At 43.0% G+C, this 15,862-nt stretch overlaps 1 protein-coding gene across 1 annotated transcript in view; it reads right to left on the reverse strand.

The window, feature by feature from the left end:
• Positions 1 to 15,862, reverse strand: part of LANCL3 (LanC like family member 3) — a 55,681-nt gene that overhangs the window by 37,260 nt on the left and 2,559 nt on the right. The window lies entirely within an intron of this gene.

A 15,862-nucleotide genomic window follows, 5' to 3' on the forward strand; every position in this document is an offset into this window, starting at 1 on the left:
CTACATATTAATGTTTTAATGCCCTCTGAAGTTGGTGCTCTAAGGGTGGAGGGGGGAGAATAACAATTTTAGACAGCAATGCATGACATGCAGGCCTGAATATCTGCTCTGCTGGCTCAGTCCTGAAGAGTGCCAAGTAGATCTGTTTAAAAGTTTTCCCATCCACATTTCTTTTTAGTTAAAAATGGCCCTTTTGCCACAAGGAAAATTGCTATTATTTCTAATTTTTGTTAAAATTATCCTGTTGTAGACAAAACAAAAACTATAAACTTGAAAATTGTTATTAAACAAAACCATCTTACATACATACCCCAGAATATTTTCCACAAAGTTGCAAACCACATGAAATTATTTTTCTTTCAGAGTTTCTCCCAGAGAATATTTACCATTTTCTGAGCAGTTGTGATGTCCAGCAAAGTACTTGAGCAGGGCTGAATTTGTGAGCAGCCTCATTTTCTGTACCTCTTCCTTACCACATGAAATGTATTAAGCTCTTAGATGCAACTCATGATGCACACACAGCACAAAGGAAAAGCAGCAAGCCATATTAACCTCATGCATGGTTGCTCAGCAATATATATATATGCATGCCCTCTCCTAGCAAAACTTAACAAAAAGTATGGTCAATTTCAATTTGCAGGTCTGCTGCACAATTAGAACAGTGGACTTTAGCAAGGCAAAGGCAAACCTTGACCAGGGAATGAGAAAATGATCACAAATGGAAGGAAGTAGTAGCTAGAGATTGATGAAGGGGAAAAATAGAGGTAGAGGGAAAAAAAATGAAAAATGTATGAGACAACAGGCCAGGCACAACGAAAAAGGTCAATCAGAACAAGGAGGGAAATGCTGCTTCAGCCAGACCAAAAACAAAACAAAAACAAAAAAGGAAAGACTAATAAATCACACACAGATAAAGCAAAATGTGTCCCCCCCCTTCCCTCCCGGACCACAAAGAAAGAGGAACAACAAATCATTTATGAATGAAATAGAAAGAATAATGTGTGTAAATATAGGTTAGCATATCTTGGCTTCACCTGTTCTCCAGTTTGTTATTGTTTTCCCCTTTCCTGCATTTGCCCTACATGGTTAGAATGTTAGATAGCTGCACAATCTCCATAACCTTATCTGTCCCTTTCTATCAATTACATGCAGGTTGCGTCTAGATTAGCATGATTTTCCGGAAATGCTTTTAACGGAAAAGTTTTCAGTTAAAAGCATTTTCGGAACAGAGCGTATAGATTGGCACGGATGGCAGAAAAGCGTCCGTGCCAATCCAGGAGCGCTTTTCCGCAAAAAAGCCCTGATCGCCATTTTCGCGATCGGGGCTTTTTTGCGGAATACAAATCTGAGCTGTCTACACTGGCCCCTTTGCGCAAAAGCTTTGCGCAAAAGGGACTTTTGCCTGAACGGGAGCAGAATAGCATTTCCGCAAGAAACACTGATTTCTTACAGTAGGAAGTCAGTGCTTTTGCGGAAATTCAAGCGGCCAGTGTAGACAGCTGGCAAGTTTTTAAGTAAACTGCAGAATACCATCAGTGCAGAATTCTACCAGTGGAGAATTCAGGCCACCCACCATTTGCACTAAATGATGCACTGACTAAATCACAGAAGTCTGCTCAAATAAGCTCTTTATGCTTTTTCTATCCCCAGACCCACATATTCTTAAGAAAAGCTGCTACTTCCTAGGCATCAGAATCTATGCATGACCATGCTTACACTTCCTGACTGCTGTACACCAGGGACTGAGTCACTACCCTCAAGTGTACTAGTTACAGTTAAACACCTGGCATGTAAAGCCACTGAATTAGTGAGGGAAGAAAAGTTTCCAGTTGTTGACAGTAACTTAGTTTAAGATCAAGGACATTTATAATCATATGGACACTGAAATCAAAATGGAGTCTTGGATTCCACACAGAAATCAAAATGGAACCCAAAGGACTGAGAGACCTTTTTACCACCAAAACCATCACCTGCACACAGCACTATTGCTCTGCACCAGGAACGCTAGTTTGCACTCAACACCACACCTTGTGCACTAGAGATACTCTAGCTGTTTTCCCACCTTGGGATCTTTATAAGCGCAGCTCCCTGAAGAGGTCGGGTTCCTTCGGTTTGTTGTTTCCTGTTCGTCAGCAGCTTGCTGTTCCCAAGGATCGTGGTGAAGGCCGGGACCTACTCCAGGCCAGACCACCATCCCAGCTGCTAGCAGGGTGCTTCAGTTCACCACTGTGGCGATAGCCCAGTGTTGTGGGCTCCAGCTATCTGCACCACCGAACCAAGCATACCACCTAGTTTCACTCCGATTATTGTGGTGAAAGTCCTTAACCCCGGAGCCAAGGACTAAACATTTCCATCAGGTGTGTGTGCTACTCACGTGCTGTTCCACCATCGACAGAGCATCATCAAGTGGACTCCTCAGTGTTTCTCCCCTGAGGCTGCCTGAGCCAAAGGGTTGAAGGTCTGCGCCTCAGCTGTCACCTCCATCCTAGACAGACTGAGTATAGTTTATGTCTGCCTTTATACTGTGCTATCCCCTATTATTTCAGAGGGTGAGGTGTTGGATTTCTTTGTACAGTGTTGTATTCTGGGTTTATTCATTCTTACACTGCTATCGGTTGTATTCAATATATATTTTAAATTTGATATTCGTGTCTGTGTTTATTTCGGACTGGAGAAATCTGCCAGTGATAGATATGGTGGTTTCCAGGTCGGACCACCTTCTGGGACAAAGGCATTTACCATCTATTTGGTCCTACACCAAATTTAGCTTACTAGTGCACCTTTGCTAGTAATACAGTGGAAAGATAAATCAGCCATACCAAATAGCTAAATGCCTCGAACAGCTCGAGGACATATTTAAAATTCACTGTCATGATTAAAACTTTTCTTTTGTTCGTCAGCAATGCTTTATGACAGTCACTTAATCTCGTCCACAATGCATTGCTCATCAGCAAGAGATATTAAGCCATTAATATCAGGGATGCTGATTAACTGCAAAAAGAAAGCATTATAATTCTTCTCACACACTAAATTATGCTGAATTGAGAAACAGCACATGACTCAGCAACAGACTGGATTGCTAGGAAGACACTTTATTATTATATTTTTCTACAATGAAAGAGCTATTTTAACTGTTTTGCCATTGCTATTCAGACAACAAATTATTTTCAGGCAGCAATTACTGAATTGATTATCTTACACTATAGGTATGAAATAATTGCCTTTGGGAGACTATTTTAATTATATTCTATTATGCTGGACTGCAGTTGAAGTATGCTGGACTGCAGTTGCATAACACAATGTGGCATCCCATTCCCATCAACATTCAAAGTATCCTGTGACAGATGCAGATAAAAAGGCAATTTGACACAGTCTCAGCAGAAATTGTCACCTGACAAATTCAAACCAGCTGGAAAATAAGATCCCAAATTATGATGAATGCCTTAAATAATTTGCCTACATATTCCAAACTGCAATAACCCCACAACAGCAACATAGGCCTATGGAACCTCAAGACTTAACTATTCTAATTCCTTCCCAGTTCCTTCGAGCACCCCTCTTCCACCACTTGCAGAAAGTGCTGAATGCAGCAGCATCCCTATTCTCTGGATTGATGAGCTGTGAGCACATGGTTCTTAGTCCTGTGGGAATTCGGACCAAAAATTAAAAATTCTCTGCCAAAAATTTAAAAATGTTCACATTTTAAAATTCTGCTAATTTTGTCAGAACACCACAGTATAACCATGCCTGTTTCAATTATTTTGGTAATTTATTTCATACTACCTCCCAGCAAGTTTGTCTGTAATACAACCAAAAAGGATTCAGAATTTTTTTTAATAGATTCCATATCAGGCGTATTAATACAGAACTTTGAGTAGTAATTTAAATTAGAATACCGTATATTCCGGCGTACAAGACGACCTCTGATGTTAAAAACCATCCCCCAAAAATCGGGGGTCGTCTTGTACGCCGGGTATACATCCCAGGCGCGCCTGGGATGCCCCACCGCCGGAGCCCCTCCGCGGCTTTGAAAGCCTCGGGGGAAGCCGGCGGGGGGGCATCCCAGGCGCGCCTGGGCTGCTCCCCCGCCGGAGCCCCTCCGCGGCTTTGAAAGCCTCGGGGGAAGCCGGCGGGGGGGGCATCCCAGGCGCGCCTGGGCTGCTCCCCCGCCGGAGCCCCTCCGCGGCTTTGAAAGCCTCGGGGGAAGCCGGCGGGGGGGGCATCCCAGGCGCGCCTGGGCTGCTCCCCCGCCGGAGCCCCTCCGCGGCTTTCAAAGCTGCTGCGGCTTTGCTCCCGGTGCCTCTGGTCTGCTGGGGACCATCTCCAGCAGACCAGGGACACCGGGAGCAAAGGAGGCGGAGGGGCGCTGGGGTATAAGATGAAACCCTATCTTTTAATTAAAAAGATAGGGGGTCGTCTTATACGCCCAGTCGCCCTATACGCCGGAAAATACGGTACAGAACTGTATTTCCTGCAAAGGCTTGGGGGGAGTCAAGAGTAATCATAGAACTTCCAAGGCCACCTAGCCACCCTGCACTTATGGTAGGACTAAGTATTATCGAGACCAGTGGTCCCCAAGCTTTTGGGGCTGCCGGGCACCCGGGGGTGGGACCCATATGCCGTACGCCCAGGAGTCGGCAGCACCCATGCGCCACACACCTGGGACTGCCCCTTTGCCGCACACCTGGGGTGGGGCCAGCCCCGATCACTCAGCGGGTGTACAGAAATGGCCCGGTGGGCACCATGGCGCCTGCGGGCATTGCATTGGGAACCACTGATCTAGACCATCCCTGACAGGTGTTTGTCTAAACTGCTGTCAAGAATCTCCAATGAGAGAGATTCTACAACCTCCCTAGACAAGTTTATTCCAGTGCTGAATCACCCTGACAGGAATTTTTTCCTAATGTCCACCCTAAACCTCCCTTGCTACAATTTAAACCTATTGCTTCTTGTCCTATCCTCAGAGGATCAGAACAATTGTTCTCTCTCCTCTTTGTAACAACCTTGATGTACTTTAACTATTATCATAGTCCCTGTCTTCCCTTTTCCAAGCTGAACAAACCAAATTCTTTCATTCTATCCTCACTCATAGCTCATTTTCTAGACAATCATTTTTGTTGCTCTTCTCCGGACTTTTTCTAATTCACCAACATCATTCTTGAAATGTGATGCCCAGAACTGGACACAACACTCAATTTGAGACCTCATGAGCATAGAGTAAAGTGGAAGAATTACTTCTTGTATCTTGCCCAAGACCACTGCTGCCAATACAACCCAATGAGGATTGATTTTTTTTGGCAAGTGTTACACTGTTGACTCATTTAGCTTGTGGTCCATTATGATCCCTAGATCACTTTCTGCAATACAGAATGGGAAATGACTGCCTTGGAAAAAGTGTGTGAGAAACTGATTGGTCCTTCCTAAGTGGAGTACTTTGCATTTGTCCTTATTGAATTTCATACATTTTTTTTCTAGAGGAGCTGAGGGAGAGGGACATAAATGCTAGCAAGGAGCCTAGAAATGAACTTGGAGGGTTATAGGAGGTGGGTGGGAAAAGTATGGAACATTATTTTTGGGAGGAGGGAAGAAGGGGAAGGAATTGTTATGGAATGGGGGAGCCTCCCATGCAAACCCTGCCTCCCCCATGTCCTTTCACCTCCCTCCTCATCCCCATGTGACCCTATCCCCTGTGGCCCTGCACTTCAATTCCTAATCAGCTCCTGCCCCATCTCTTCTCCACTACTCCTTTTGAACCCCAGTCTATGTGACTTTCCAGAAGCCCCATATACCCCACTCTGTCAGTCCCATCCATAACCTGGGTCTCCTCACCTGGCCCTGTGGGCAGTGTTGTGGGGAATACATCTTCTCCTCCTCCCTCTCGGCATCTGGCTGCTCCTCCCTAGCACCAGCAGCCCCTAGTGACGAAAATGCAAAACTGCAGCACCTCTCAGGCAGAATGAACTTATTGAAGGAAAAAAAAAAAAATCATCAGAAGGGGGATATGAATTTCTCACATGCTTGGTGGTGGCACATAATTCCCACAGAAGTGAATCTCCACTCTTTATACTTGCTGCTTTTAAAGTGATGGACTGATTTTAAATAGGCTTTGTTGAATTAACAGAGAGAAAGCTGGCCCTGTTAGTTTAATAGGGAAGAATGTCTATACCTGAGAAGACATGATGCATATCTGTATTCAATCCACCCCCAGTTCAAAGGTCCTAACTTTTTATCTTAAATTCCTTAGTCCCTGGAATACCTGCCTCAAGTCAACTCTTCTCACTTTTAAAACATCTGAAAATGCCATTTTTTCAGAAAAATATTTTCATTTGTATTCACTGTTGGCCCCCCGTGACAGATACCACTCCCTTCCAACTCCCCTTTACTGGCAGCACATCCTCTGGCTTTCTAATCCTCTTTTATATGATTTGATCTGTGCTCTTTTTAAACTACATTTTACTTTAAATTATTCATGCAACACCCTGAGTGCCTTGACAAGGGCTAGTCCATTATATATAATGTAGCAGGTATATAAAGTGAAAAATGTCAATGTTAAAAGGAGCATAGTGATAAACATTAAAAAGCCACTATTTACCACCTGATACCGCAGAGTTATCCTAGTTATTTCCTGCAAGCAGAACCAATAGCTGCTCAGATACTACTATGCATAAATTCTGAAAATAATAGTGACTTTCCCATATGCATCTGTGTAGTTTGTATGAAGGGGGAAAAAATGATCACAGGACAGCAAACAAGCAAGGAGAAAAAAACCAGTTGACAAGGCTTTAAAACACAGATGGTACACTGCTCTAGGGATCCTAATTAGATGAAAGGATTCAGAGGGGTAGCTGAGTTCGTAGTTTAAGTTTTTCCAGTTACAGACTAATAGTCTACTTGGGCTGTACCCATGAAAGCTCATGCTACCATCTACATGTTGTTTTAGTCTAAGATGCTGCAAGACTATTAGTTGTTTAAGTTTTTCTAGATCAAAGGATGAAACTCAACAGCAGCAGCCTAGGCATGACCAGATTTGAAAAGTGAGAAAACAATACACCTATTGCTGAAGTGGTGAGGGTGAGAAAACCAAGGAGAGTTTTGGTCACAGTGAGTTCAGTGGAAGAAGAGAGAAATGCCAGTTCTTTCTCTTTTTCAAACAAGGAACCCTCCCTCTTACCCAATCAGCTCCTCTTTCAGCCCCTCTTTCACAATAAAATTCCCCTGGACAAAAAAAAAAGGGGGGGGGGGAGTAGAGTTGGAGAAAAATGTTTGCTATAGCTGACTGAAAAGTCGGGACATAATTCATTAACGTTTTCACTTAATGTGGCCTTGTTTTTGACAAAAGAAGTTGAAATTCAAGTATTTTTCAAGCAACTCTAGGGATTTACCTCTCTAACGCTATCTCTTATTGAAAAGGGAAGATGCTCATCATAGTCCCAGCATGTATACATATTTTCTAGCCTCTGGGCTAGATTTTGAATTGCTGTGAATTAGCATAGCCCCACTGCAATCAATGAACCTATGCCAACTCACACCAGCTAAGAACTTTGCAAAAAGAACCTGCTTTAATTTTTTTAAGACTATAGCCTGCTCCAGATTCTAATTTATTTCTTGCTCTTATTCTATTCCTTGTGGAATGTTGGTTCTTATACTTTTATGCTGTTTTACTCTGTGTTCCCTCACCCTCTCTATTCTCCCTCTATTTTTCCATCATCCCCTCTCCATCTTCTCACCTCCCAGCTCTCTCTCACATTCTCTGCTACATTCACTACCCCCCCCCCCGCCCCCAATCCATACTCATTCACACTGTTTAATTTTCTAAACTTGCACCTAATTCTATCCCCTGCAAGGCAGGATGAAACTTTATGTAGCTAGGAAAAAAAAATAAAAAAAAAATCAAGCATTCACATTAATGTTTCATAAGAAGGGGGTACATACAGCGTGACAAATATAGCTATAAAGTAGTACTATAATGGCAAAGAACTTTCTTACGTATTTACAAAGTTTGTAACATAAGAATTTGAGAAATGGGACACGGTTATATTGTATGTTACTCCCTGAAAATGTGCTTAAATTCCAGCATTAGACTGAGCATGCATTTCTGAAAATATGAACAATAAGATGAGCACTTCAGGATAACTTGGAGTTCCTTGGATACAAATGCTTTGTTGGCTCTGAATACATACAGGGACTGGTTACCACTCTGGCATGCATGTAACAGTCTCCAGAGAATGAATTCAGATTCATCTCCACAAAAACATACAAGCCCTGATCCCATTTGCCTGCAAAGCCTCCTAGTGCTTGCACAGTGGCATACATGTCATCTTTGATGGCAATACTATGGATAAAGTTCATTTTAAAAAGGGGCTTTTGAGCCTTCTCCAGCACTTATTACAGAAGTGAGGTTAGCATTTGTACCACATAACAATGCGACATCTTCCACCAATCCTTTCTGATGCATTCTGTCAGATGGATCTCTGCACCATTTCCCATGGGAGGGAGGGAGAAAGGGAGGGGAGGCAGACAAGCTCACAGTCATTGCTCCACTGCATCCCCTAGGCTGGGAACATAACACTCAACTATGCAGAGAAGAGAAATGCTTTGCATGCAACAGACACCCCTCTAGCAGTTGAAAGGAGTGACACTGATTAATTTAAGGGAGACATAGTTCTCCATGATGATGATGTATTTGTTGAGCATGACAGTGTGCTAGACTCAGAGGAACAGTATCTATAGCATGGCCTCTCCCAGAATGGAGGAGGTAAAGAAGAGGGATGGAAATGCAGTGATCCAGTGTGGATACAGGAGGCTTCCTGGGGGGCGGGCAGGAGGGAAAGAGTCAGTCAATCTCTCTTAAATATGACTCTGCCATTTGAATTATTCACAACTTCATCTGCTTCTTCACTATCTTTTAGCTGAAGTACAAATATTTCTTCATCATCATAAAGAAATGTAGATACACAACAACCATTTGTGCATGAAGTTCTCCTATTACAATACAAGAACGTATGACCCTGTGTAACACAGTGGGACTCACCACCAAAGCACGTCCTGCTGTTCACTCTGGGAATTAGCTTCTTGGTGTGAGAGCATCCCCTTCTGGCTGTTGTGTCTGCACTCTGTGGTCCTCCCCGTCTGGGAACCCACAATTCCCCTATCCTCTCCTGGCCTCAGTGACCCACTGCCAGTCTTCAGCTAGCTCCTTACCTCGGGGCAAACTGCAGTCTGAAATGGCCACTCATCATTGACAAAGGGGTGTGGATCTGCTGCATTTGCCTACCCTGAGGCCTTGCTTCAGGTCCTGCAGACTCAGAGCTTGCCTGGCCAGAACTTCCCCAGCTCTGCCTGACTTTCCCCAGCCCTGCTCTAACTACAGCCCTAGGCTACATCTACACCGGAATGATCTTGCACAAAAACTTTTGCGGAACAATTCTTGTGCAAAAGCTCTTCCAGAAGGGAGCATCTACACTGGCATGTGCTTTTGCGCAAGAGCATTCGTGCCAGTGTAGACGCTCTCTTGTGCAAGAAAGCTCTGATGGCCATTTTAGGGCTTTCTTGCACAAGAAATTCATGTTGCCTGTCTACACTGGCCCCTTGCACAAGAACAGTTGCGCAAGAGGGCTTATTCCTGAGCAGGAGCATCAGAGTTCTTGTGCAAGAAGCACTGATTTCATACGCTAGAACGTCAATTTACTTTACACAGCCAGTGTAGACAGGCAGCAAGGTTTTGCACAAAAGCGAATGCTTTTGTGCAAGATCACGCCAGTGTAGACTCAGCACTAGTGCTCCGAGGCTCATCTCAGGCCCTGCAGCCTGGGAATGAGATCAGGCCAAGAGCTCCAACTCTTCCTGCCTCTTTCAAGCACTATTCTATATCAGGAAGCCTCCCGCTTCCCTAGCAGCCGGGTCCCTCCTGCTCCTCCAACCAGAGCAAGGGTCAGTCTATCTCTCCTCCCTGCTAGGAGCCTTTAATTTATACTCCCCTCAGCTGGGCCCTAATTGACTAGTACCTGCTTCAGCTGTGGGGCTTTGCTCTCATCCCTCTCCCAGGGCTGGGTTTTACTTTTAAAGGGTGAGTACAGGGCAGAGGCCCTGTCAAACCCAGAACCTCAGACAGACAATCAAGATGGGTGAGGTAGTATGCTTTTTTGGACCAATATTATCTCACCCATCTTTTGTCTGTAATCAACAAATTCAGAATGTAAAATACCATTTTACAGATGTCAGCTATCAAAAGCCATACTACTACTGGATGTAAGATTGTCTGCATACCTTACAATTTTGTGTGTCAATCAAATAGCCAATCCTGGACAGCTGTGCTGTGAGATGTGTATGACAAACATTTCACTAGCAGCAACAGATTTGAAAAAAAAATTCAACATTTTAAAAACAAAAGTCTGCCTTTTATAGTTGAAGTAGATAATGAAGCTTTCACACACACTGAGATGTACCTGTGATGCAACTGAGATTTTTGAAGTTGATCTAATATTAGACATGAATCACAGCCTCAGAGTTTGGATTCTGACTTTGAAAAAGTGTGGCTTTGTTTTGGCCCATCGCAGAGATAGAGGTCAGTTCTGAAATTCCAATCTGAACTGCATTCTCAGTCTGAACACACACAATATTCAGGATACTTCAGATCCAAGGAATTTGTTTAGGCCTATTTGTATGTCAAATCTCCCATCTTAAACTCCCAATTTAACTCCACTAATAAAAACATTGATGTGTAAAATCTAGTCAACTAAGTGCACTAAACAATCAGGGAGCATTGTTTCAGAGGACTGGTGTGAGAAGGAAAACCCTTTATCTCTGTAGGTAACTGCTTTAAAACCAGTTCTAGTTATGCAACCATCAACAGGTGCATAGTAGGCTGAGTGAAATGAGAGATATTATAGATTCAAGTAGTGTCCAGAAAACCACCACAATACTTCATGCTAGTGGGCAGTTTAAGCAAAGAGCAAATATTGAATGAGAATGGAAACAATCAATCTTTGACCTCAAAATTAGTCTTTCCAGATGAGAACTGAGTTACATTAGAAGAGCAGTGTGGGGAAGTCTGCGCTGCTGGGGTTCATTCTCTCTCTTATGTAGAAACAGGGACGTTGACAGACTACAGAGTGATCCTTCCAAATATTGCATTCATGATTAAAAAACAAACAAACCAAAAAACCCTAAATACAAATGTCTTTAAGTTTTAGACTTGTGGATGCCAGGAAGGTTTAAGAACGGAGCTAAAAGAGTAGGTGGAAAAACTAATGAGTGAAAGGTATAAACAGAAGGATGCAAACCAAAATTTTAAAATGCTAGGTACAGAGAGTATGTGGAAGGAGGTAGACCAACAAGAGATATATGGGGAACTGGACAAGAGCAGCAAAAACAGCTTTTTCATTACACTGATCTCCTTGTTACACCACTTTGAAATCTACCATTGAGAAGCACTATAAGATAGAGAGATTAGTCTTTCAGGTTGTACAACATACATTTTGATTCAAGCATGGAATACACTAGCCTCTGTCCTAGCAGCAGAAAGTTCACCCAGATATGGGCATGAGGAAGCAAAATACTTCTGCAACCTCTGCACTACTTGGAAGCCTTTGCCCAATCAAAACAGCCCCAGAAATGTATGGCTCAGACCAGGGAAGTGGTGTGGCCATGTTGCCCAGAAAAAGTGCTTATTCAGTCTCTTCTCATGGTGCCTCAAAAGCAGTCTAAAGCCACCATTCCCTTGTGGAAACTTCAGGGAAGAGCAACCGTACAAACCCTGCTTGTTCTCACCCATATCATACTGCTATGGGTCACTACTGGTACACCCAACGCCAACAGAAGTTAATCAAGCAAGTAGATGTTAAACGTGTCCAGATTGAGAGAAAATCTCAAGCCTATTTAAAAAGAGACTAAAAATCTACAGGGTTTGATCATTTGAATTTCTTTGTCTTTCCTCCATTTTCTGACAGTGACAAGGATACCAGTAAAAGAAGATACAGGGAAATTAACCAATCAGCTAATGGTATGCTTCCTAAATAGGGTAACAGACAGAAACATCACCACTAAAAAGAAAGGCAGGGAGCAATGTTGTATAATCAATAGAAAGAATACAAATAACATTTTAATAGACTTTTACCACTGTGGGCATCTGTGGTGACATATGGATTCTGTGGGATATCTAACTACTGAAGCAGCATAAGAAGTGTAGAGCGTTGGCAAAACAGATTTATCTTTTTTTTTATCCTCCCCCCCCCCCCTCCGTGACTCAATATCCTTTTTCAATGTGGGAAAGGATTAACTTTTCCTTGAAACAAGACAAAGAAAATATAGTGACTGAGGGGAAGTCACTAAAGATAAATAATCAAGAACTAACATACGGGGTAATTAATGTAGGCCTCTAGACAAGCAAAAAAAAGGGGGGGGGGTTGCATATCTTAATTTTTAACCAGATTCAGAGGGCCCAACAAACCTAGAACTAAGACTTGTATAAAATGGGCAGCCTGCTACAGATATAGTACTACCACAGAATGAAAAGGACCCTCATTGGACCCTGTGACCAAGAAGGGCTTACCTTAAAAAATGGGTTTGAAAGGCTTTGAAATTTACCAGCGTTTTCATGGGAAAAATGGGTGACCTGGTAAAGGCACTTACATATAATCTGTTTATTAAGATGTTTTCTTTGTAGTGCTTTTGTTCTAAATAGTTTGGTTTATGAAAGCTAGCTGGTCATTGGCATAGCCCCCTGGGGAAAGAACAGCACAGCAAGTGCTGAACTAAACTCAGTGAATGGCAGGAGCACTTGCAGCCTATTTCATAACCGGTCTGCTAGTTCCCATACGGAGAAAGTTCTCAGGCCTTAAATTAGTGGTTCCCAACCTTTTTTATGCCACGCACCAGCAAACCCATTCACAAACTTTTGGCAGACTGATAACATTTTATGTACATATTTGCATATTCATTATGCAAATAAAATGTTTCCTGTCCACCTAGCCCCAATCCAGCCCCTTGCTCCCCTTGCGCCCCTTGCTGCCTAATACCCTTTGACTGCCACCCCTATGCCCTTTGACCCTTTAGTCTGACCCCTACAGCCCATGCCAAAACCCTCTTGCCCTGTGATCCCACCACTCCTTTGCCCTCACCCCACCGTCCCCAGAGAAAGAGGCTGTCCTCCTCTAGGAAGCATAGCCTGCTGCAGCACGGGCAGGGGAAGTGGCCCTTGGCAGAGCTCACACTCCCTCCTCCTTTGCGCCCCCTCCCTTTCTAAGCACGTCTTGCACCCTCATGGGAAGGGAGTGTGGAGCTCCAGCTGGGCCGCCATTACTGAGGCGGGAGGGAGGTGCCTCCTGCTCTGTCTCCTCCTGCCACCACCTCAGCCCCAGAGCTGTCAACATCAAAGTTGGCTGGGAGGCGGGGGTGAACAGAGCCCTGGCCGAGCCACTATTGCCAAGTAGGGAGAGAGGTGCCTCCTCCTTTGCTTCCTCCTGCTGCCACCTCAGTTCTGGAGCAATAAAAATAAAAATAAAAATAAAAATGTCTGCCAATATGACTGCCAGAGCTGAGCTGCAGCAAACAGCTGGCTTCAGTTCCGACAGCCGCCGTGGCCTGGTGACCAGCTGTCTGCCAACCAGTGGTTGGGAACCACTGCCTTAAACCATCACTTAAATGGGGCAAACTTTAAAGGGGCAGTGCTTAATTTGTGTCAGGGTTGGGCCTCATAGCACCACTTGACAATTCAGAGCTGGCACCTCTGGGCTTGCTGCATCAGTTATGAATGTAAAAAATTGCTTGAGCCCCAGAAACGGTTTCATTACAAATTAACCACTCTGAAGGGGTCAGAGGTAATGTTATCTTAGGAACTATGACAGGAAGCATTACAAAAAGATGAAACAAAATACAGGACTATGTAGCACTTAAAATACAGGACTAACAAGATGGTTTATTAGATGATGAGCTTTCGTGGGCCAGACCCACTTCCTCATCTGAGGAAGTGGGTCTGGCCCACGAAAGCTCATCATCTAATAAACCATCTTGTTAGTCCTGTATTTTGTTTCAGCTACACCAGACTAACACAGCTACATTTCTATCACTATTTTACAAAAAGATGTATTCCAAAGAAGAAACAACTGGAAAAAAAACCCCTAAGTATAGTGAAAATACAAAGAATAAAGGACCATGTACATTATAAAAATGTAACAAGCACAAAAGACACATTCACTATCAGGATAATATTCCACTTTCCTCTCTGTGTGATGCTTCAGTTGCAATTTAATGGAACCTAATAAAAACCCAACAGAATACATATCTTATTACTCCTAATGAATAGTATCACCACATGTCAAGGGCCAGATCCTGCATAATCTCACTAAGGTAAGCAATCCCTATTTGCGTAAGTAGTTCCACTGAAGTCACTGGGACAACTTGTGCACTGTCCTAAAACCTTTCCTAACCAGCACCAAGAAAATGTCTCCTCTTTTCATAAGCTCAAGGGTATTCAATTGAATTCACCTTGTAAACCCTTTGCAGGCCAAGTGGAAATTTAAGTCACCAGAAGCAAAATCAGGACTCAATATTTCAGCTAAATTTGTATCCACTATAGTAAAGGGGGAAAATGATATAAACTGAAAGAAGTATAAAGCATTTCTTCACAAATGAGGAAATTCTCAAAATCTAGGTAGTAGTTTAATTTAATTGAAGAGCAAAATTATAGCAACAACAAGGGCCCTAAATGAATGTAGGAGATAAATTTCACTTGTGCTACCAATATTTACTTGGCAGCTTCAAGAAAATAAAGAAAATACATTTGGGAAATAAGAAAACATGCTGCAAAAAGTAAAAAGTGAGATTGTACATGATCAAATTATGGGAAGTAGCATTCTGAGCTAGGACAAATTGTTGCCATTTCTGACCTTGGGTACCAAGTGATATGTAAAAGACTACAGGATCTGGCCCTAGCAGGTGCTTGCTGAAATATTCTATAGCACAATGGGAACTTTGATTAGCAGACAAATTATATTAGCACAGGTATATACTACAGGCTAAGATTACTTTGAATATTTTCAAGTGTGGCTTTAGTTATTTTGCTTCTTTTTCCCTTTCAACATTAGTAAAAAATTAGGATTTGGTATTGGGATATGTAAAATTATAATGTGGGAGGAAGTACAGTTTATTAGTAAAAGCACACAGACAAGGAGTCATGAGATTCGGATTCTATTTCCAGTTCTATCACACTCACTGCACGACCTCTGAAACATGACCCTCTCTGTGTCTCTATTAAACCCATCTGTTAAATAGAGACCACAATATACATACATCACTGGGCACTTGTTAGGCATCACTCAGTAGTGCCAGGCAGACTGAGCTTCACCTTTCAGCAAGTGCTGTTGAGTAGGCAGCAAAAAGGATCTTTTGTTTCCTTGAGTTACCCTGCACAAGAGCCCAGCACAACTGCAGTCTTCAAACTCAGGAGAGGGACAAGATTGCTCTCTGTTTGCATTATAAGGGCACAAGTCAGGATGAAAGGAACAACAGGGCAAGAGCTGCATTCATTCCTTCACACAACACCACATCCGTCCATCACAAAGATAGGAAGAACCCTACACCATCATAAGCACATGTATGAGCAATGTGCATATTCCCCTTGTGCATCTTGAAACTCCAGAATGGCTTGCACCTTTCAAAGGCATAATCCTCCTGGATTCACCCAGGGTGGTACTGCTCTGGACGGTACCCAGGTGTTGAGCTGTGCCTACAAACTGCCCTTTAGGTCTGTACACAGCATCATCACATGAAAGGTGCTATCCAAGTGCACAATATTATTTTTGTTATATATCTCTGGTTAATAAGCTATACAAGAACAAAAAATAACAAACAGTATACTACAGTG

This window comes from Pelodiscus sinensis, chromosome 1, assembly GCF_052426305.1.
Source record: "Pelodiscus sinensis isolate ZL-2025 chromosome 1, ASM5242630v1, whole genome shotgun sequence".
In the NCBI taxonomy this organism is placed as follows: Eukaryota; Metazoa; Chordata; order Testudines; family Trionychidae; genus Pelodiscus; species Pelodiscus sinensis.